The sequence below is a fragment of the Hyaena hyaena genome, unplaced genomic scaffold (assembly GCF_003009895.1).
Source record: "Hyaena hyaena isolate Hyena2069 unplaced genomic scaffold, ASM300989v1 scaffold_109, whole genome shotgun sequence".
Lineage (NCBI taxonomy): Eukaryota > Metazoa > Chordata > Mammalia > Carnivora > Hyaenidae > Hyaena > Hyaena hyaena.
In genome coordinates, this window is record NW_024080740.1 from 126,051 (window position 1) to 147,971 (window position 21,921).

At 40.9% G+C, this 21,921-nt stretch overlaps 1 protein-coding gene and 1 long non-coding RNA gene across 5 annotated transcripts in view; one reads left to right on the forward strand and one right to left on the reverse strand.

The window, feature by feature from the left end:
* The window catches only part of C1GALT1 (core 1 synthase, glycoprotein-N-acetylgalactosamine 3-beta-galactosyltransferase 1), a 35,005-nt gene extending 28,587 nt beyond the window's left edge, over nucleotides 1–6,418 (reverse strand). The window contains exon 1 of one of the 2 annotated variants that reach the window (XM_039236242.1): nucleotides 6,346–6,418. The gene's annotated coding sequence lies outside the window, so the exon portion shown is untranslated. Of the gene's footprint in view, nucleotides 1–5,765; nucleotides 5,978–6,345 lie in introns of those variants that run through there. The other variant, XM_039236243.1, reaches the window with a different exon arrangement.
* Nucleotides 6,419–6,776: 358 nt separating this feature from the next.
* Nucleotides 6,777–20,081, forward strand: LOC120234410. 3 transcript variants are annotated; one of them, XR_005529084.1, is made up of 4 exons: nucleotides 6,777–7,077; nucleotides 7,251–7,381; nucleotides 7,926–7,991; nucleotides 19,843–20,081. It is a non-coding gene; the product is annotated as an uncharacterized LOC120234410 (long non-coding RNA). The 3 variants fall into 3 exon arrangements; XR_005529082.1 differs by lacking the exon at nucleotides 7,251–7,381; XR_005529083.1 differs by lacking the exon at nucleotides 6,777–7,077 and having other exon boundaries at nucleotides 7,101–7,381.
* Nucleotides 20,082–21,921: the final 1,840 nt, after the last annotated feature.

Genomic DNA, 21,921 nt, shown 5'->3' on the forward strand with positions numbered 1-21,921 from the left:
GTATGACCTGACCCATCATTTCATCACCAGAAATTTCTCCTATGGGGGCATATGGGTGGCTCAGTAGGTTAAGCATCCAACTTTGGCTCAGGTTATGATCTCACAGTTCACGAGTTCGAGCTCTGCCATTGGGCTCTGCACTGACAGTGCGAAGCCTGCTTAGGATTCTCTCCCCCTTCCTCTCTCTGCTTCTCCCACAATTCAACTCTCTCTCTCAAAATAATTTTTTTTTTCAAAAAGAGAGAAATTTATCTTATGGAGAGAAACAAAGAAGTCTACAAAAACATTCATGGCAGCCATTGCCATAAGATGTTTGCTTGTTGATAAGGAACTAGTTAAATAAACAAGGTACATCCATACCACAGAATACTCTGCAGCTGTCTAATGATCTAAATGTGCTAAAAAGGAAAAGCTTTGCAGATTTGGCAGATTATGATTTTTTGCTAGTAAGGTGTAGCGGCTACTTTTTAATTAAATGCAAAGAATACAAATGAAAAACCCAAACTAAAACATAAATTTAAAAAGTCTATAAAGAAAGAGTATGTTTTCTCTCCCATCTCTCTATTTTGCAAAAAGGGTAATGTCTGTATCAGCATAAATGTATATACATCTTTCACTTCACAACAAAGAGATAATGCTTTATCTGTTAGTCTCCACTTTACCCTTTCAAAACTATTTTCTTCCACAACAAAACTTCAGTCATTAAAATTGTGTAAGATAAAAGATTTATTTTTATTTTTTGAGAGAGAGTGCATAGAACTAGGGGCAGAGAGAAAGAGAAAAATCCTAAGCAGGCTCCAACCCAGCACGGAACCCAGTGGGGGCTTGATCTCATGGTCGTGAGATCATGACCTGAGCTGGAATCAAGAGTCAGACGCTTTATCTACTAAACCACGCAGGTGCCCCAGAATGATCTATCTAAAATGAAAAGCTGACCAAGTCACTCCATGAATCCTCCATGGAGCCCCACTGCCTATAAGACAAAAACTAAGCATCTTTAATTAACATGTTATATATAGGCTCTCCTTGATCTAGACTCTGTCCAAATTTCCAGCCTCGTATTTCAATACCCCATGCCTTATAATTTATTCTTCAGCATCCTGAAATACCTGCAGTTCACTAAACATCTCAGTGCAGTGGGCTCCTGTATCCTACTGTCTTCTCTGTCTACACAATACTATCTTCCCTTCACTATCTGTGCCTCAACCTCTCTAAGTCCCATTAAGCCAGTGTTTTTTATTGCCACAACTGACATCTTGAGCTGGATAATTCTCTCTTGTGGTGGCTGCCCTGTTCACTGTAAGATGCTTAGAAGCATCTGTGGCCTCTACTTACTGGATACTAGTAGCACTTCCCCTGGTTGGGACAACTAAAAATGTCTCCACGTTGCCAAATGTCCCAAGCGACAAAATCAGCTCCAGTTAAGAACCACTCTACTAACCTGTTAAAATCTGTTTATCACATATATACATAAAATATCTCTGGAAGAATATATAAAGTCTAGTTGTAACACCAGTTACCTTTGAGGCAGGCAACTCCGTGACTGAAGTAACTAGAGTAGAAGAGAAAAAACTTTATTTTTAACTACAGTCCTGTATGTTTTTAATCTTGTACCCCTCTTCTAACCTCTCCATTGCTACCACCCTAGTCCAATCTCCTTCTTTTCTCCCTTCTTCTCACCCTCTCTATTTCTCTCTCAACTAGTATAACTGGCTCCTAATCAACTTTTCCCTTTACAGCCTTCTTCAATCCATTTTTCCCCTTAAATAGTTTATTACCAAGTTGGTTTCCATATAACACCCAGTGCTCATCCCAACAAGTACCCTCCTCCATACCCATCACCCCCGCTTCTTCAATCCATTTTTACCAGTCCATTTCACCAGTGTGATCCCTTTAAAAAGACATTAGTCTGGGGCGCCTGGGTGGCTTAGTCGGTTGGGCGTCCGACTTTCGCTTAGGTCATGATCTCGCAGTTCGTGGGTTCGAGCCCCGCGTCGGGCTCTGTGCTGACTGCCAGCTCAGAGCCTGGAGCGTGTTTCAGTCTGTGACTCCCTCTCTCTCTGACCCTCCCCTGCTCATGCTGTCTCTCTCTCTCTCTCTCTCTCAGAAATAAATAAAACATAAAAAAAAAAAAAAAAAAAAAGACATTAGTCATTTGCTCAAAATCCTTCAGTATCTTCTCAGTCTCACTCAGAGACAAAGCCAAAACCTTAAGATGAACCTTAACAGTCTGCCATCCTATCCTCACTCTTCTTGTTCTGACCTTTCCTCCTAGTGTTTGGTTTCTACAATTCAAAAAGGAACAAAGAGAAGTTTCATAAACTGAACCTACTACTGTTTCCCTTGCTGTGTTCTCTCTGGACTCCTTGCTGTTCCTCAAACATATGAGGGTCTGGGTACCTGTTGTTCTACTGGGAACACAACTCCTCTACATACCCACACGGCTTACCCCAGCTTCTTCAGACCTTTACTTCTCAGGGGGTTTTCCCTATTCTTACCCACAGCACCTATCAACATCTAATATATTACGTATTTTATTTACTTTGTTAATAAGAAAGAGGGAGAGAATCTCTTTTCTCCATCTCGTTCACTGATTCTCAAATCTGAGTCTGCATTAGAATCATCTGAAAGTCTTGTTAAAACAATTTCTGAATGGGGGATGGGGTGGGTGTTAAGCCTGAAAATCTGCATTACTAACAAGTTCCCAGATGATGCTGATGCTGCAGATCCAGGGACATTTTGAGAACCAACATTTTAGAATGTAAGCTTCTCCAGGACAGAGCTTTTTGTCTGTCTGTTTTCTCTCTACAACCTGGTTCAGAGTCAGCAGTGAGATAAGTAAATGATAAATAAGTAAATTTAGATGTCCCTGCTCTATTCCCATCTACACCCTCTGATTTGGTCTGCCCTATGGGGCTAAAAATTTACTCAACACTGTAAAAGATAAATGTGACGGGGCGCCTGGGTGGCTCAGTCGGTTGAACGTCCAACTTCGGTTCAGGTCATGATCTCACAGTCCGTGGGTTCAAGCCCTGTGTGGGGCTCTGTGCTGACAGCTCGAGGCCTGGAGCCTGCTTCTGATTCTGTGTCTCCCTCTCTGCCCCTCCCCTGCTTGTGCTCTGTCTCTCTCTGCCTCTCAAAAATAAACAAATATTAAAAATTAAAAAAAAAAAGATAAATGTGACCTATTTGGAAATGGGGTCTTTGCAGATGTAATCAAGTTAAGATGAAGTCATCAGGGTGGACCCTAAGCCAATATGATTGGTGTCCTTATAAGGGAGGATGTCATATGAAAAGACACAAAGAAAGAATGGAATGGAGTGATAGAGTGGCAAGTCAAGGAACATAAAAGACTGCCAATGACACAAGAAGCTCAGAGACCTGAACAGATTCACCCCTAGAACCTAGAGACCATGGCCCTGCTAACATCTGATTTCAGACTTCTAGCCTCAAGAACTGAGTTGATGAATCTCTGTGGTTTTATTTTATTTTTTTTAATTTTAATACTTTTTATTTCCGAGAGAGAGAGAGAGACAGCGTGAGCAGGGGAGGGTCAGAGAGAGGAGACACAGAATCTGAAACAGGCTCCAGGCTCTGAGCTGGCTGTCAGCACAGAGCCCGACGCGGGGCTTGAACCCACAAACCGAGATCATGACCTGAGCCGAAGTCAGATGCTTAACTGACTGAGCCACCCAGGCACCCCGAATTTCTGTTGTTTTAAATCACCTAGTTTGCCATACTTTGTATGGCAGCCCTAGGAAAATAATACAAAGACCAAAAAAGCAAATTACTACACCAAACCATATATAATTTCAAATTTGGCTACTATCTAATTTCTACCAGTTCACATGCTTTAATATATAGCTTTAGTTGTAAACTAATCAGGTTTCCTGTTTCAGAATCTCTCCCACCTAATATTGCCTTTTCCTGACTTCAGTGTGTCCCTTCAATGTGCAAGGCTGCCAATACTACAGGTTCTAGATAATTTATTCAGATTGTTTGGTTTCTCCTACTTTCTTATGGTTATTTCTATTTCTCGATTATCAATTGATTTATATTTTTTCTCTGAAGAAACTTCTTTTTTTAACACATTACAGATTTGGTATGTATTTTCTACTTGGTCATTTGAATTAGTTGCAAATTGAAAATTTAAGTACACATTAAGATATACATTTAGTTTTTAAGATAAAACGCTAACTACTCTTTTGTAGAACAATCCTCCTTTTCTTTCTTCCTTCTTTTAAAAGAATGGCCTTAAACTGTAATGAATTTGGAGCAAAAAAGTTGTGTCACACTTTTCTTTCCATTTTGCGTCTTTATTCAAATCTCAACAAATCTTCTAAAAGTAACATCGATGTATTAGGAAACTTAAAATTTTAAATGAATGTGAAATAAATTTCACCAAGTTGTCCCTTTTCCATTTAACATTTGTTTACAGCTACAATGTCACAAGAATTCCTATCAATAATTTCATCACACAAAAGCTCTATTTTAAATTACCATGGTTTACGAAGTCTATAAGCTGTAAAATGCAATTTTTATCTTAGGGACCAAAAGTCAATATACAAATAGTAACCAGCATATGCCTAAATGACACCCTTTTGTATTTCTATGACTGAGTGAAAATTAATTCATTATATGTACTACTAAATAAGTTTGTGATAAAATTCTAAGAATTTCTGGATATTAAATTTACTCAGAAACACAATCTAGTATAATCTATACAAAAAAGCATATTTAAGAAAAACTGCATCTATCCTTAAATGAGTATTAACCACAAAATATTTTTAAACGCTGAAGCCTAAATAAAAAGATACAGAAACATACAAATTACAGGCATATTTAAGAGAGATATTTAATAGTTCTCCACTAGTACTGAAAAACCATGCTCTTTTCCTATAAAGATTTTAAGTGAGTCATACTTTCCTTACTAAATCACTGTTTTACTTAACATATGGTGAAAAGAGTTAACTGTTTGGTAACTTGAAATTTTATATTCACTTAAATTGCACATCAATATATACTAGCTAGTGGGAAACAAATTAAGTGTAGTTTACCACATACAATTCTCAGAACACACGGCATCATGTGCATAAGGCTCACTTGACAGTTGTCCGATAGGGTAGGGAAAGTTGTTTAAATATCTCCTAAAAATTCAGTTCCCACTGTCTAACCTTCGCCAGAATTAAACAAGTTGAACTCCACAACCCTTGTTCCTGGCGCCCAGGCCCAGCTATCCATATCCTGCGCTTAACTTTTAGTAAATGAACATATTTCTGTCCAGGTCACGTTGGCCTAATTATTCACTTTAATGTGTTAAAGTTCTACCTTTATAACTAACTTTTTAATTCATACCGAAGTCCCGTCATGATTAGCCTAATAGTTTCCAACCTGAAAAGCGTTAAAAAGATACACTACAGTATCTATAACGAATTTAGAAAACTAGATTATAAATCCAATCTTTTCCAGAGCATGTGGTGCTTTCTTATTATTTAAGAAGAATAATGAGACGAGAGTAAGAACTAGGGAAGAATAAATCCCTACTCCCAAATTACATTCTTCTTTTAAGAGTATATAATTTATCCAAATTCGAAGCCGTATGGCCAACTTGTCAGCACCTACTACTCTCACACTCGCAAGGGGGTGCGGGGGGCGGAGAAATAAACTCTTCGCCTCCTTCTCTACGCAGCGAGTGAGCCAAACACACCTGGCTAGCTCTTTCTGCCAGAGGCAGTGAAATTTTAAAAAATAAATCAGCCACGAACCTGATGATCCAAGAAAGCCCCGAGGAAGTCCCCCGGCACTCGAGGAAGACGCTCGCTCGCCCGGCACTCGCGCTGCCCGGCAGCCCGACGGCTCCCGCGGAAGGTGGCCACACCTGAGCCCCGAGTCCCGCCCGACCCACGGGTCGCGGGTGGGGGGGGGCGGGGAGGGGAGGGCCCCGCGGGCAGGACCGCTAAGTGGTCCCGCCGCGACCGCGACGCAGCTCGCGCCTCACTGCCGCCGCCCGACGGCGGGCGGCGCGCGAAGAGGAGGTGAGGGGCACCACAGCGCAGAAAGGAAGAACCCACCACGAAGAGGAGGCTACTCGTCAACAAAATAGCGGCCCGGTGGGCAGGCGGCCCCAATGGCAGTTCACAGTGGCGCCGGGAGCAGGAAGTACCCCGCGCCTCCCTCAGCAGCTCGCAAGTCTCCAGCCCCGGCGGCGACCCCGAGACACCTGTTTGGCTGCGCCCGGGTTTGGTGCCACCCTCCACGCTCCCCCAAAAACACACTCCGAGCGGGGAGGACGAGGGGAGCCGAGACCTTGGACCCGCAGCCTGAGGGCGCCTCCGCCGGCCGTACCTGACAGAAGCCGCGGCTGCCTCTCGCCCCTCCTGGGGGGCGGAGAGGGGAACGACAGGAGACCGGCAACCTTAGCTCCTCCCGGCACCCGCAGAAGTGGCTCGTGGCCGCTAGCGGGGGCCGCCGGCTGCCGCCCAGATTATTCCCTGGCGGCGGCGGCGGCGGCGGCCGAGGCGGGCCCAGCTCGCGCTCCCGCCCGCTCGCTCCGCCCCTCCCCGCAGCGCGTCCAGGCCGCGGCCCGCCGACGGCGCAGCCGCCACCCAGGGGTCTCCTAGCGCTGACGTCTCCGCCGCCGCACCAGCCCCGGGGAAGGGCGGAGCGAGGGGGGCAGGGTGGGGCGGGATCATGGCGACGTGCGGGCGCAGGGATTGGCCGCCAAGCTCACGCCCCGCCCTTCTGCGAAGGGGTCTGGGAAGTCGGGTCTTCTGCGAGCCGGAGTCGCTGCCCACTTGCGGCTCCTCGCTGCTGGCCTTCTCCTTCCTGGTCCTTCTATAAGGTTTTACAGCAGCTTCCGGACCTTGAGAGAGACTAAGCAGTGAAACTGCAGGGACTGAGGCTGGAGATACCTGAGGGACCTCTGTGTGAGGGACAGGCTCTAAGCCTGCAGAAGTCTTTTGGCCTCCAGCCTGCTTCCCGTTCTTTTTTCTCCAGTCCCCCACTCTCCCACCCACCCCGAACTCTCTGTACTCAGTATCTCTCAGTCCTTAATGAAAGGAAATACAGCAAGATGAGGTATGCAAACGGGTGCTGGGTAACCAGATGTGTGAACCCGGAAGGGTTGAAAACAGTGGTACCACAAAGCCTTCTGTAGTTCGGTTCTGTCATTACTTCAGTGCTGTCTGGCAATAACAGGAAGAGCTTCCTTAGGGCTTTGTAAAACTCATCTTTCTTTTCGTTGGCCCAAGGACGTTGAATCAGAAAGCTGCTTTTCGATTAGACGGAGAAGCCTGTGAATCATTGAGTCAACCCCACGGCAGCCAGGAGGTGGGGATAAGGTCTTGGCTTTAACCATCACCTACAAGGCCTTAACTTGAGGGTGAGAAAGCTGCCCTTCTTTTAAACGCCTTCCTCAGTCAGTTCTTCAGTGCCTTTCCCATAGCCTTTAAAATTCTTTTTTTTTTTTTAATGTTTTATTTATTTCTAGGAGAGAGAGAGAGACAGCATGAGCAGGGGAGGGTCAGAGAGAGAGGGAGTCACAGACTGAAACAGGCTCCAGGCTCTGAGCTGGCAGTCAGCACAGAGCCCGACGCGGGGCTCGAACCCACGAACCGTGAGATCATGACCTAAGCGAAAGTCGGGTGCTTAACTAAGCCACCCAGGCGCCCCTCCCATAGCCTTTAAGAGTGTGGGCTCTGGGATGGAATCTTGGTTCCTCCTATTTGCTGTGCAACCTTAGCAAGTTACTTAACATGTCTGGGAGAAATAAGGAGCAGTGTATGTAAGTTGTTCTTTTTCCTTTAATTTGTTTAGATTCAGTTCTACTATAGTTTGCCCTGATATGCCGTTAATAGATCCAAAAGAATCTTAGAAAAGAATTGAAGGACATCTAGCGGTTCTTATTTAAATCTTTTATTTTTCAGATGAGAAAACTAAGGTCCGAAAAACTGATAGACCCATGCTAGAAGTGCACGTGTTCTGATGTTCAGGTTAGTACTTTTTCTCTGGCTCATCCATCCAGATTTCTTTCCCTGAGACCCTTGCTTGTGTCCTCTTCTCTCTTTCCCAACCTGTGTATAGTTAATTGCCCAGTCTCACCGCCTTTCTTTCCACAACTACTGTAAAACAGGAAAAGGAGACCTTTCCAGAGGTCATAATGTTCCAAATGGAAAGCAAAACAAAAACTCAAGATACCTTACGTCATTTTAATTTTATTGAAAAAAAAGTTTACTTGTATTGAAATGTTTAATGAGTAAGAAATAACTTTGCTTTTTCCATTGAGCAAAGATAAGAAACCCTTCCAGAGATAGGTTCAGCCATAGCATGTCTAAGAAAATTACTGGCAGGAAGTAATAATGATATGAACAAAAACTAGATCAAGTCAGCCCCTCCCATCCTGTTGGGTATTTTCGAAAATAGCTGTTATTTGCATGAAAACAGTACATAGTTATTCAAACAAATACAAAAAAAAATCCACAGATAACCATTTTATAAAATGTTTGTTACATTCTTCCAGATATAAAGAATAAAAAACACATAAAGACATAAAAATACAATATTTCATAAACTGGATCTTATTATGTATATAGTTCTTTTCTCACTGAACAGTATATCATGATTAACATCATTTTTTTTTTTAATTTTTTAAATGTTTTTTATTTATTTCTAGGAGAGAGAGACAGCGTGAGCAGGGGAGGGTCAGAGAGAGAGGGAGTCAGATTGAAACAGGCTCCAGGCTCTGAGCTGGCAGTCAGCACAGAGCCCGACACGGGGCTCGAACCCACGAACCGCGAGATCATGACCTAAGCGAAAGTCGGACGCTTAACCGACTAAGCCACCCAGGCGCCCCGATTAACATCATTTTTAAAACTTGCATTGCCCATTAAATGGATGTACCATTATTTATCTAATCAGTTTTCTATTGATATTTTGTTTTTTTACCAAATTTTTAATATTGTAAACAACTCTTTGATGGACTTCCTTATGCACCTACCTTTGCACAACTGTATCTCCTTGCATGGATTCTGAGAAGTGACATTAATGTCAGCCAATTCTTCAATGTTATCAACTAGAAAAAAGAAAGTTGTGGTTACTTTTGAAAAATATATTTTATATATGAGACTCCCAGTGACTAGATTCTCCCATTTGAAACAAATAAATCTTGGACAGTATGTTTGTTTGTCTAGTGTGGTGTTTCAATAATGTGTGTTAAAGCTCGTTGGAGCAGAATAATGTGCGTTGAGGCTCCTTGAAGCAGGGTTTAGACACTGCTGGTTGTGTAAAGCAAAATGCTTTCTTCCTTACTAGCAGAACTCTGATTTTTTTTTTCAGGGTGATGGTGTGTCTAGTTAAAAATATTTACTTCTCCAGATTTTGATAAGCCATGGCTGGCCGTGTGACCCATCAAGAAAATGAAAATGGATATTGCTAGGAGAGGCCCAATGTTTTATGGAAGAAATGCCCTTTTAGCCATTGGACCTATACTTATGTTTTTTTCTTACCTGGAACAGTGACATGATGCTGGAGGTGGAGTAACCATATTTCAACCATAATAACCAAAGCCTCACAGTATTAATAGTGTAGGAAGCCAAAGGTTCCAGAGCTTGTGACTGCTTTGCAGGGCCAGCTGATTAGCTCTGGATGGCCTATTTCTAGATTTGTTGTTATGTGAGGGAAAATAAATCCCTCCTACTTAAGGTTTTGTTGTTTGGGTTTTCTGTTATACGCACTGAATACAATTCCAAATTGATACAAGATAGGACAAGTCATAATTTATTTCGCACTGTGTGTAGAATTTTTTAATAGAGTGAAATAAAAATAAGGACACAAAATGGAAACAAACAGCAACCATAAAGAAATTACTCTCTAATACACTTAGTTTTCCTTAAAATACCTACATGTTATAATGAGATTAACAAATCATTTTGTAAGAAGTAGATTAACTTCTGTAAATTAAATTATATTCACTGATATAGTGGCTTTTAAATATATCCACAAGTTCTTTGATGCTTCTTCCTACAAAAGGTGGAACTGAATTTCTCTCTCTTTGAGTTTGGACTGTGTTTAGTGACTTGTTCTCATGAATAGAATGTAGAAATAATGTAGTGTGAGTTTATAGAGAAGATCATAAAGCATATGCCAGTTTTTTTCTTCTCTCTCTGGGATTGCTTGCTGAGGAAAGATGGTTGTCAAGTCACAAGACTCTCAGAGGCAACTTTTTTTTAATTTATTTTTTTTAACATTTGTTCATTTTTGAGAGAGAGGGGGGAGGAGGGGCAGAGAGAGAGGGAGGCACAGAATCCGAAGCAGACTCCAGGCTCTGAGCTGTCAGCACAGAGCCCAATAAGGGGCTTGAACTCATTGACAGTGAGATCATGACCTGAGCTGAAGTCGGATGTTTAAACGACTGCACCATTCAGGTACCCCTCAGGCAACTGTATAGAAAGACCCACATTATAAGTAATAAAGACTTCCGGCCACTGAGGAACCAAGGACTCCTGACAATAGCCATGTGAGTGAACTTGGAAGCACATGTTCGAGCGCCCTAGTCAAGCCTTCAGATGACCGCATCCCTCATCAACATCTTTACTGACCTTAGGAGAGACCCTGAGCCAGATCCACTCAGTTAATCTGCTCCCAAATTCCTGGCCCACAGAAACTATAGCATAATATATGTTTGCTGTTATAAGCCATGAAATTTTGGGATAAATTGTTATGCAGCAAAGATAACTAATACAGCTGGGTATAATAGAGCCTAGCACAATGGGTGCCACATTCGCAGGTGTTTAATGATTTGTTGTTTGAATGAATAAGCAATTCAATGAAGTAGAATAGATCTTTTACACTTTAAAGGATTACATTAGGGGCACCTGGGTGGCTCAGTCGGTTGAGCGTCTGACTTCGGCTCAGGGCACGATCTAGCGGTTCGTGGGTTCCAGCTCCACATCGGGCTCTGTGCTGGCAGCTAGCTCAGAGCCTGGAGCCTGCTTCTGATTCTGTGTCTCCCTCTCTCTCTGATTCTCCCCTGCTCACGCACTCTCTCTCTCTCTGTCTCTCAGAAATAAATAAAACATTAAAAATTTTTTAAATAATATATAAATTAAAAATAAAGGGTTATATAAAATGCTGGTGTTATCTTTGATCCCTGGCATCTGTATTATATAAGGTCTTTGTGCATGACCATAAAGAAGTCACCTGTGAATCTTACTGCAACGTAAACATAGGTAACCCTGGGGGAAACATACAGTGAATGGAGCAGTGGAACCCTAGAGACTTACCACAGTCCCAGTTTTATCACTGATTAACTTAGAGGCCTGTGGCAAGTCACCTAAACTCTCTAAATCTCAATTTCCCTCTCCATAAATTGGGGGGAAATAATCCCAACCTGCCTTAAAAGGTGATTAATCACATTATGTGTGACTATAATTGAAAAGCATTGACATTCTTTTAATTACATTAGGCTCATGAGGTCTATCCTATTTTATTTTCAAGCAATTAAGCATTAAATATTTTAGGTTTGTACACCATGAAGAGTTTTCTTTCAAGAGGTGATAACTTATTACTGATTTTACTGTGTACATTTATAAAATATTAGCATCATTCATAGTAAGCAGTAAGATTTAAGAGTATGGCAGGAGGGTAGGTTATTATATGTCAGATCTCATTTTATTAGCCTGTTGAAAATTTATTGCACTTTAAAAAGAATACATAATTATGACTGCCTCCTTTTCCTTTTCATGAATTAATTTGTAATTGCGGTTGGGTGTGTGCCCCTCTTTGTGGTAATAGTGGTAGTTAAGCATACGTAGTAATAAACATACATTTAACCAATAATTTGGTCTAAGAGTTTATCTTAGAGCAAAATTGCACCCAACAGCAAGAAAATAAATGATAGAATATTTATCTTGCTCTTTCAGTGAGGAAGACTTGGGCACACAGGGAAGTCTTTATAAAATGGAACAACAGAGGTTATGCAGTTATCGATAATACGCAGTTTGGTGGATAACCCCAGAGGCGAATATGTGAAGATGAGTAAGATAAAGCTTTAGTGTAAGATTCAAGTTCTGGTTATATAGTGGATGAATTATCTAAACTCCATAGTTTTGTTATATTGTTCTTTCTTGCTTTCTGGTCTTCAGTATGACCCCAAATCAGCTGTAACTACTGGCTTAACTAAATACCAGGTTATTTGGAGTTGTAGATGACCCCTGTACTTACCACCTTTATTAACTTGAGTAGGAAGAGGAACTCTAAAAAAAAAAAAAGGACAGATCTCTCTTTTGTGGAGAGAGTGTGCTTTTAAATAGGGCTTCTCGTTTCATATTGAAACTACCTGCCAGGGGGCACTTGGGTGGCTCAGTTTGTTAAGGACCAGAATCTTGATTTCAGCTCAGGTCATGATCTCATGATTCATGAGTTTTCACTCTCGCCCCTCTCTCTCTGCCTCTTCCCTGCTTGCTCTCTCTCTCTCTCAAAATAAATAAATAAACTTAAAAAAGAATAAAAATAAATCTTTAAAAAAAGAGAAGACAAAATACCTGCCAGGATAAAGTACTTTCATCATATGGAACTATGGAAAAGAGCATTTCTAAACAGTTTCTATTTCTCGCAGCTACATTTTCACAAAATCTGCCAAGATTTTGAGACAGTTGGAAAGGCTAGAGTTCTTTTCTAATTGATTGACACATAAAAGGAATAAAGGTGAAGAATGGAGCAGAGGAGGTGATAAAGGAAAAAAAGTTTAGGAAATACTTTTAACCTCACAGGAAGAGGACTCAGCATGTCTCACAACATATTAGCTTGAAAGCAGAGACTGCCATTGTCACACTGAGTAACTTGTGTCATCTGGAGTAAGATTCTCAATTTATGAGATTGGGCTTTCTGGGATCACTTCCCCTGTGTTCCTCTAGTTCCCTGGAAGAAGAATCAGAATATTCCTTCATTATTTTCCCTCGTGGATCAACAAAAGCAGAAAACGTTTGTTGTGAGTGGAATAGGTGAAGCTAGCTTTAGTTTAAAATGCTACGTTTGTTGTAAAGAACTAATGTCTTGCACATTTTAGCTGTATATTGTGGCACATTTTTGTTCTTATTTCTTTTAAGTTGTATTTAAACATGTACAAATCTAAGAATGGATTGTGGTAGATACTTTGTTGGGTTTCTGGTTATCATCCATTGAGAAGTACCCTCTTCCTCATCCCTTTTCCTCCACTTCTCATCTACAGGTTGAGTCCCCATAGTTCTTTTTATGAGAGGACACTTTACCACGGTTATAGCTGAGTGGATAGACATTGATCCTCAGAGGAATCTAAATGAGTCAGGTTATCTGTTCTGGGAATTTGGAATTAGGAGAGAATCTTCATAGTTTCTATTGCACATTAAAACTGTAATGCAAACTGGACTTGTAACCCAGGGTTGTAAACCCGAGATAAGGGAAATGTACTCTGGAGAGAGGAAGAGAAGTGAAGAGGACTGTCTGAAAAAGGTAGTGCCCCTGCTCTGTGGTACTCCCAGAGAGGGAGTGAAAGGGGAGACAGTCACTTTCTAGCTTTGAACAAATTTTCCATGGCGCCCATACTGCAAGTGGCCTGACTGCTCTTGAGATCTATAGATCCCTACATTGTATTATCCTATTAAATTACACTTTATTTGTTATTAGTTTACATGGCTAATTTTCCCATTCATTTAACTACATTTCTAATAAATATAATTTTGTTTCAGAGAGATCTAAATAGTTCTTTTCATTAATAAGAAGTAAAAAGCATTGTGAAAGCTTTGGTCTGAAGAATAACATAAGGCTTATGAAAAACATGCAAAAATTACAGTGTTTTGAGTAAGATACATAATGGCAGAGTAGGAAATTCCAAGATCTCACTCTCCCACAGAAACATTGAAAAATAAGCAGAAATGGTCAGATCCAATCTTGTGAGAACTCTAGAAAACAGTTAAAAGTTTCAGCAAGTACTGCAGGGCCCTCTGGGTGACTCAGTTGGTTAAGCTTCCAACTTCGGCTCAGGTCATCCTCTCTCAGCTAGTGGGTTCAAGGCCCATGTCAGTCTCTGTGCCAACAGCTGAGAACCTGGAGCCTGTTTTGGATTCTGTGTCTCCCTCTCTCTCTGCCCCTCCCCTGCTCATGCTCTGTCTCTCTCTGTCTCTCAAAATTAATAAAACAAACTCTAAAAAAAAGTTTTTTTTAAAGTTTCAGTGAGCACCATATCAAGAAAAAGCACCTCAAAACAGCAGAGTTTGTGGTCATTTTACTTGTCTTTCCTTCACTTTTTTCCCTGTATGGGGACAGTCTTAGAATGTCAGTAGTTTTAAAGGGGCAAAGTCTTAAGGCAGCAGTCATAATGCCACTGAAATCATAAAGAGGCAGAGTCTTCAAGTGTAGCACTAAAAAAATAGCTGCTGCCCGTCTTCCAGTGTGCCACTGTTTCTCTGGTTCTGAAGGGAGCAAACTGACCTTGTCCAGAGATTATTGTGTTGTCCTAATCTATCTGGGGGTGCTATGGACTGAATTGTGCCTCCCAAAATTTGCATTAACCCCCAATGCGATTGTAGGGCTTGTAAAGTTAAAAAAAAAAAAGTGATAAAAGTTAAATGAGGCCCTAAGGGTGACACTCTCATCCAGTAGAGCTGGTGCCCTTGTAAGAATAGACACCAGATCTCATTCTCTCTATCATGTGAGGACACAGAAGGCAGCTATCTGCAAACCAGGAAGAACCCTCACCAGAAAGTGAATTGGCTGGTACCTTGATTTTGGACTTTATATCCTCCAGAACTGTGAGAAATAAATTTCTGGTGTCTAGGCCCTCTAGGCTGTGGTATTTTGTTATGGCCTCTTAGCAGACTAATATGAGGCAGCCTCTGATGCAAGGTGTTCTGTCCTGTTTTGCCCAACTCAGAACTCAGGTGAATGAGCTTAAAAACACTGAAAGGTGAATTGACAATCCTCAGACACCTGAGACAGAGATTACAGTTGAAATGTGCAACAGACTGCCTAAGGCAAAAGCTAGGTAAAGTTTCTTTGGGAAATTAGGACATTCAGAAACAACTACGTATATGGGGGGATTTAGAAAGCCATGTGCATGCTCAGGGCGAGACATTCTCTGATTTCACCAGAGAAGACTCTATGCTTTCACCTTGGGCTAATCCCTTGGTACAGTGAAATCTAGTAAGTTGATGGAGGGCCCTGGCTCAGAGCCAATTTGCAAAGTGTTCAAGGATATTTCTGATATGGGGCACCTAGGTGGCTAGTTCGGTTAGGCGTCCGACTTCGGCTCAGGTCATGATCTCATGGTTTGTGAGTTCAAGCCCCACGTCAGGCTCTGTGCTGACAGCTCAGCACCTGGAGCCTGCTTTGGGTTCTGTGTCTCCTTCTCTCTCTGTCCCTCCCCTGCTCATTCTCTCTCTCTCTCTCTCTCTCTCTCTCCCCTCTCTCTCTCAAAAATAAATAAACATTTGAAAATTTAAAAAAAAAAAGGATATTTCTGTTACAACACTAGCTGAACATAAGCCAAGGAACAAAGACTGCAGTGACCACAATGACAAGGAATACAGTCTACAATAATAGTTTGGGAAGGACATTAAATCACCTGGCTCCTACAGCCTTCAACAACCAAAAAATAGAAAAGGAAGAACTTGACTTCTAGTTACCACATTATAATAGTCAAATGTTTAGTCTAACCAAAAATATTACAAGGCATACAAACAAGGTATAGCTAATTCCAAGGAACAAAACCATCTGTGAGGAATTACTAGACAAAGATTTTAAAACAGCTGTCTTAAATATGCTCCAAAAACTAATAGGAAAATGGACAAAGAACTAAAGGAAATGAGGAAAACAATGTATGAACAAAACTAAAATACTAATAAAGAAAAAGAATTCTGGAAAGGAACTAAAGAGAACTTCTGGAGTGGAAGAGCACAATAGCAACAACTTGGACAAACTGTTGGCTCTAAGACAAAACAGCTTTTATGTAGAAGATTCTGGCCTGGTCCCCCAGTAGGAATGGTGTCCCTGAACTCAAATCATAAAATTTGTCATCGTTTGGTGTGGTTCCGTGGAAAGATCTTGTGTTTTGGCTTAAGATCAGTGTGTTTGAAGCATAGCTATAAATAAAGGTAACCATGACTAGCATTGCTAACTGCAGTGGAGAAAGCTCTGAGAAGGAAGAACTCAGAGTTTAGGACTTATTTAATTTCTGATGCTTGCTTACTATCGTATCGGGCACTATAGTAAACACTTCACTCACTGATTTATTTTCATCTTCACACCGACCCTCTGAGGAGGTGTCATCAATCGGTAAAGAAACTTGTTTCCAAAATGTTCTCCTGCCACTTCCCGCTCCACCCCACCTCTAAGCAACCACTGACCTGATTTCTGTCACTATAGATTAGTTTGCAGTTTCTAGAATTCTATAAATGGAATTTATATAAAGAGCACAATGTGTGCTCTTTTTATCTGGCTTTTTTCATTCAGTGCAATTACTCTGAAATTAAACCATGTTGTTTTGTTCATCAATAGTTCATTCCTTGTTAACGCTGAGTCGTGCTCCATTATAAGGATATACCACAATTTTTGTATCCATTCACTCACTGATGGACATTTAACCCAGTTGTTTCTGACCCTAAACCCCTGCTACACCCTCGCTTACTATGTGGTCCTGGGAAGCCTAATTTTTCTCTTTGAGCCTCAGTTCTTTTCATTGTAAAATGGCAATAGTATTTCTCCCCCGCAGGATTGTTAATAGTGAGAGAGAATGCCAAACACCTACTACTGTGCCTGGCATAGTGGGTGCTTATAAATACCTATTTTCTCTAGGAAAGAAATATCTCCAGAAGGAAATGAGAACAAATATAATAGTACTGTCTTTCTGGAGTCTTTCTTCCTGCATTTTCACCTCATTATTGAAGATTTCTCACTGTAATTTTCTCTGCTTATCTCTTATCAGGACCCCATGAATATATTGTTCCCCTTTTCTCTCTAATCCAAATATGGACACAAACACTTTTTCTTGTTCTCATACCATGGTTGAAATAGAGTGATGTTTTCACAAAAGTTAAGGGATAAATTAAAAGAGTATAATTACATAAAACCAAGCAGTGTCAAGGCTCACAGATGCATGCTTCTCTCCCAAATAATCCCAGCAGGGTAAGTCGAAGAGTTTTGGGTTTTTTTTTTTAACATAATTTTGGATTTTACAGGAAAGTTGCAAAAATAGTATAAAGAATCTTGATACAACCTTTTCCTTCATTATTGCTTTACAATTTTTTTTTTTTTTTTGCTTTACAATTTTGACAGTTCAAGACTATTCTCTTATTTTCTTGCCTCCAAAACTTAGGCTAATAGTGGCTTCGACAGAATTAACTTAGTATGAGAACAAATATAACAACCGTTAACAATTTCAAAAATTGCTTACTGAATACCTGATAAGATCCAGACTACCTACTGATGTTTAACTTGGATCCTCTACTACTCTAAACTCTGTAAGGCCAGGACTGTTATTATAACCACTTAATAGATTAAGATATTGAGACATAGAGAGCTTTAGCATATGGCCCAGGGTCACACGGATCTTATGGTGCTGAATGAAACCAAACAGATTCCTGGATCTGGGTTTTTAATGCTAATTTTAAAAATCTAGTGTCAGCAAACTACAATGTTTAGGGTAAATCCAGCCCACAAAAGAGCTTTATATAGTCCCAGATCTGCTTGTACAAGGATTGCCATTCTCTCACACAGACAGATGGGCGCAACCTGGTCTAAACTACTTCCTAACCTGCCTTCTGTTTTTCAGTTATCTGGCCATTTTCTCTCACTAAGTACAGTGATTTCTTGCATTGCTCACAGAAAAACACGTCTGACTGAGTTCTAACCCACTGACACCATTTTGTCCTTTTACTGAAGGTCTCACTTCTAAAGGAAAGGTTAATCTTCACAAGGCTTGGGAATTCTTGGGACATTTTATGATGATTTACCCCAGATACTTTAAATAATAAAAAATGATACTGGACATGTGATTAAAGGCAGTAAACCTGAGGTGAATGCTGTAATTGCTTTGCTCTGATCCTCCTTCAGGGCTGAAGGATTTTTTCCCCTTGCTATCTATTGGAAGTGCTGCCTGCAGCCAAGCCCAGCCCTTTCAGGAAACTGCCTCAGGTGCAAACACCCGCCTTAACTCCTGGTCACAACTCCTCTCTGGGCACCCACAAACAATGGCTGATCAACTTAACGGTGTGGAAACCCAGCCTCCCAACCTCAGCCTGTAATATTCCCTAGGGCCACTGCAACATTACAGTCTTCCATTGAAAAACTACACAGCTTCTTCCTCTGCACAGTCCTGCTTCCTTCTCTTCTCTCAGGCATTGATCTCAAAAGAAGTTCCTAATGAATTTTATGTATGCTGATCTCTATTTCAGAGTCTACTACCTGGGGAACCCCCCCTCCCCCACACACACCAAGACAAAACCTAAAGCAAGAAGAGAGTTGTTTCTCAACCCCTTTGAAATTCAAGCTCTTTTTTTAAGTAGCTAAGGTCAATAGGTGACATAATTTTGAGTGACTTCTGCCTACCTAGAGTGAGTTCTTCATGTATTAACATCATGTTCCATGTGAGAAATGAAGACAAATGGACCCAGTGCAACCTGTCCACAAATGAGCCCATAATCATTTCACCATGCTGTTGAATATTGATTTGGACAATTACTGTTTTTAAATTTTTCACATTTAATCAGAGGTAGAATTTTGAAATATTTTCAGCATGTCATCTCTCTTTATGACCATGTTTGCCTTAGGGTAAACCTCAAAAAAATACTTGCTTGCATACATATTGTAAGAACACTTGAAAGATCACATACAAGAGACAGTTTCCTTTTTTTTTCTGATGTTTTTCAAATGTTTCCATGGTGACACAACCTGATAGAGTAGTAGATATTAGATAAAATGTGTTCTAATCCTTGCTCTGTTAACTTACAAGCTGCTTTTTGAGCCTCATGATTCTAACCTATAAAAGAGAGGTAATGGTGGGGCGCCCGGGTGGCGTAGTTGGTTAAGCGTCCGACTTTCGCTCGGGTCATGATCTCGCGGTTCGTGGGTTCGAGCCCCGCGTCGGGCTCTGTGCTGACTGCCAGCTCAGAGCCTGGAGCCTGTTTCAGTCTGTGACTCCCTCTCTCTCTGACCCTCCCCTGCTCACGCTGTCTCTCTCTCTCCTAGAAATAAATAAAAAACATTTAAAAAAAAAAAAAAAAAAAAGAGAGGTAATGGTGCCCATCTTTCAGAATGATTGGGTTGGTAAAATGAGGGAATATTTGCACAGGGCCTACTATATTCAAGTATTTAATAAATGGTAGCTATTTTAACAAGTATAATGATATAAGTGGATTGGCTAAAAACTTTTAAAGGAAATATCTTTTCAACAATTATTTCAATTTATTGCCACATTTTGAGTCCCCTAGTAGTAAATATTAGTTGGAAAACAAAGATATTTACTGTACAGATTTCTATACTGAAATGTACATTAATGATCTTCATCCAAGTGTCAGTTATCTCTAGGGGCACCTGAGTGGCTTAGTTGGTTGAGCATCCGACTCTTGGTTTTGGCTCAGGCCTTGGTCTCAGGGCTTAAGGGTTTGATCCCCACGTCAGGCTCTGTAGCTGGCAGCTCAGAGCCTGCCTAGAATTCTCTTTTGCTCCCTCTCTGTTCCTGCCCTGCTCATGCTGCCTCTATCTCTCTCTCAGTATAAATAAATAAATAAACTTTAAAAAAGGAGGAGGAGCAATTATCTCTAAAGAAAAGGAGTTGGAATAAGTGATTTCTGAGTCTTTTTTTTTTTTTTCCAGCAGTTAAAGCCTCAAGAGTCTATGGATTAGGATGACCCTCCAAAAATAGAAGCAACTATTTCTGGGAATTTGCATCTCTGTCTGTTGAGGGTGGCTGCATGTCAACAGAATTCTAAGTCTTCTTGACTAATAGTCTACTTGCAAATAATTCAGACCTTCAATCTGTTATACCATTGTCTGTACAAAATGCATGTCAGTGTACAAGTAGTCAGTAATGATTAAATTATTATAGAAATGGAAGTGACTTTCCTGTATTTAGCACTAGCTTTACTGTTGCTTAAACTCTATTTAAATTGATTATATATTATGGCTCATTATTTTTCTCTCAATACTAATTTCTTCTGCTGGTCAGGTTATTTATACAGAGAGGCAGTTCTGCCCAAACAGAAGGGAAGAAGTCACCTGTTAATACTGTCCCCCCAGGACTGGCTTCTCTGATATGATTCCTGCAGCTCCCTTACATCTTTGGACTCGTCCTTGGGCCCGTGCCCTCTATTTCATCTTTTGTCTCTGGAATGAGTTGCATATATATGGCCATCCTCTAGAACCTATTTAGAGTCAAGACTTACCTCTACTTTGAGTTGCACTTGTCTTCTCTTATTGAGTGGATCCAGGCTAGCAGACACATATGACCATCTTTATTTTCCTCCTTTTCTAACTATCTGTCGCTACACCCATCTTTTTACTTCTTGCCCAAGAAAAGGAGTCTGATCTCCTTTCTTATAGAAAACAGGGAAGCATTTTGTCTCTTTCCCTACCCTACTTCAATGATTTAATAGAAGTACTAGAACACTGTCAATCAAGGTAATGTTACTTACTCCCTTATACATTGGACTTTTGTCAAGGATATAAATGATGGAAGAAAATAGCAGGGGCTAGGAGTTGAGGCTAGAAAGTGGAAGGTGAGTAAAGAGGTAACACTTTACAGCTAAAGCCTGAAATATCTAAATGAAAGGTGAAGGTGATATGCAGAAACAATAGAAACTTCCAGGGATGCCTGGGTGGCTCACTCTGTTAAGTGGCATACTCTTGATTTTGGCTCAGATGAAGATCTCATGGTTGGTTTGTGAGATTGAGCCCCTCAACACATGGTTTGTGTGCTGCCAGCACAAAGCCTGCTTGAGATATTCTCTCTTTCACTCTATCCCCTTCCCTCTTTCTTCCTCTCCCTCTCCTCCCTCTCCCCCTTTCTCTTTCTGCCCTTCCCCTGCTAGTACATGCACATGCCCACAAACTCTCTCTTTCTCTCTCTCAAAATAAATAAACATTTAAAAACAAAAGAAAGAAAATCCAGAGTTCAGGAGAATCAGAACTCCAGCCCTTATGAGGAGACGGGAATTTGTCCCCAGTATAAAATGTAGAAAGATAATGGGGGCAAGAAAGACACACATGTAGGACAGGAAGGAGTTAAAGGAAGGAATAGGGATCAGGACATTTAGCTAATTTTGCTTCTTAGGTACCAATTGCCTTTTATAGTGTCACTGCCTTTTATCTTTTAAGTACACACATATCCCCCCCAACTTAGAACATGGGTGAGTACAAATCTCCCTAGAGTGTGAGAAAGGAAATAAGAAGAGATGTTGTACTCCACAGTTTACCCAGCTGATGACTGAAAAGCCAATTCTCTTCTTCTACTGTATGTTAAATACGTTTTTGTAAAGAGTTGTGATAATGTTTTAACACTGTGTCTGTTGAAAAATGCGTGCTTCAAATTGGATCACCTTAAAATGAATTTTGGAGATACAGCTCACGTGGAGACAGGGGACTTTTTCTAGTTTACTAACATTAACTATCTAGATGTTGCAGATAAGGAAAATTTCGGTTAAAAAGTGACTTGTAAAAGGCATTACGATCAAACTGAACTAAAATTATAACTTCATGCACCCACATTCAATCTGTGAGCCTTATTTTTCTACTGGGTCTCTAGGGAGCCTTGAAGAGGTTATTGGTGGAGGAGAGGGGGCAGTAGGGACCGGAACAGACTAACCACAGTCTGACAAAAAGATGGCTTTCTTTTCCTTTCTCTCTCTCTTCTGCTTTGCATTTCTATTTCCCTTCCCATCTATTTCTTTCCACTTC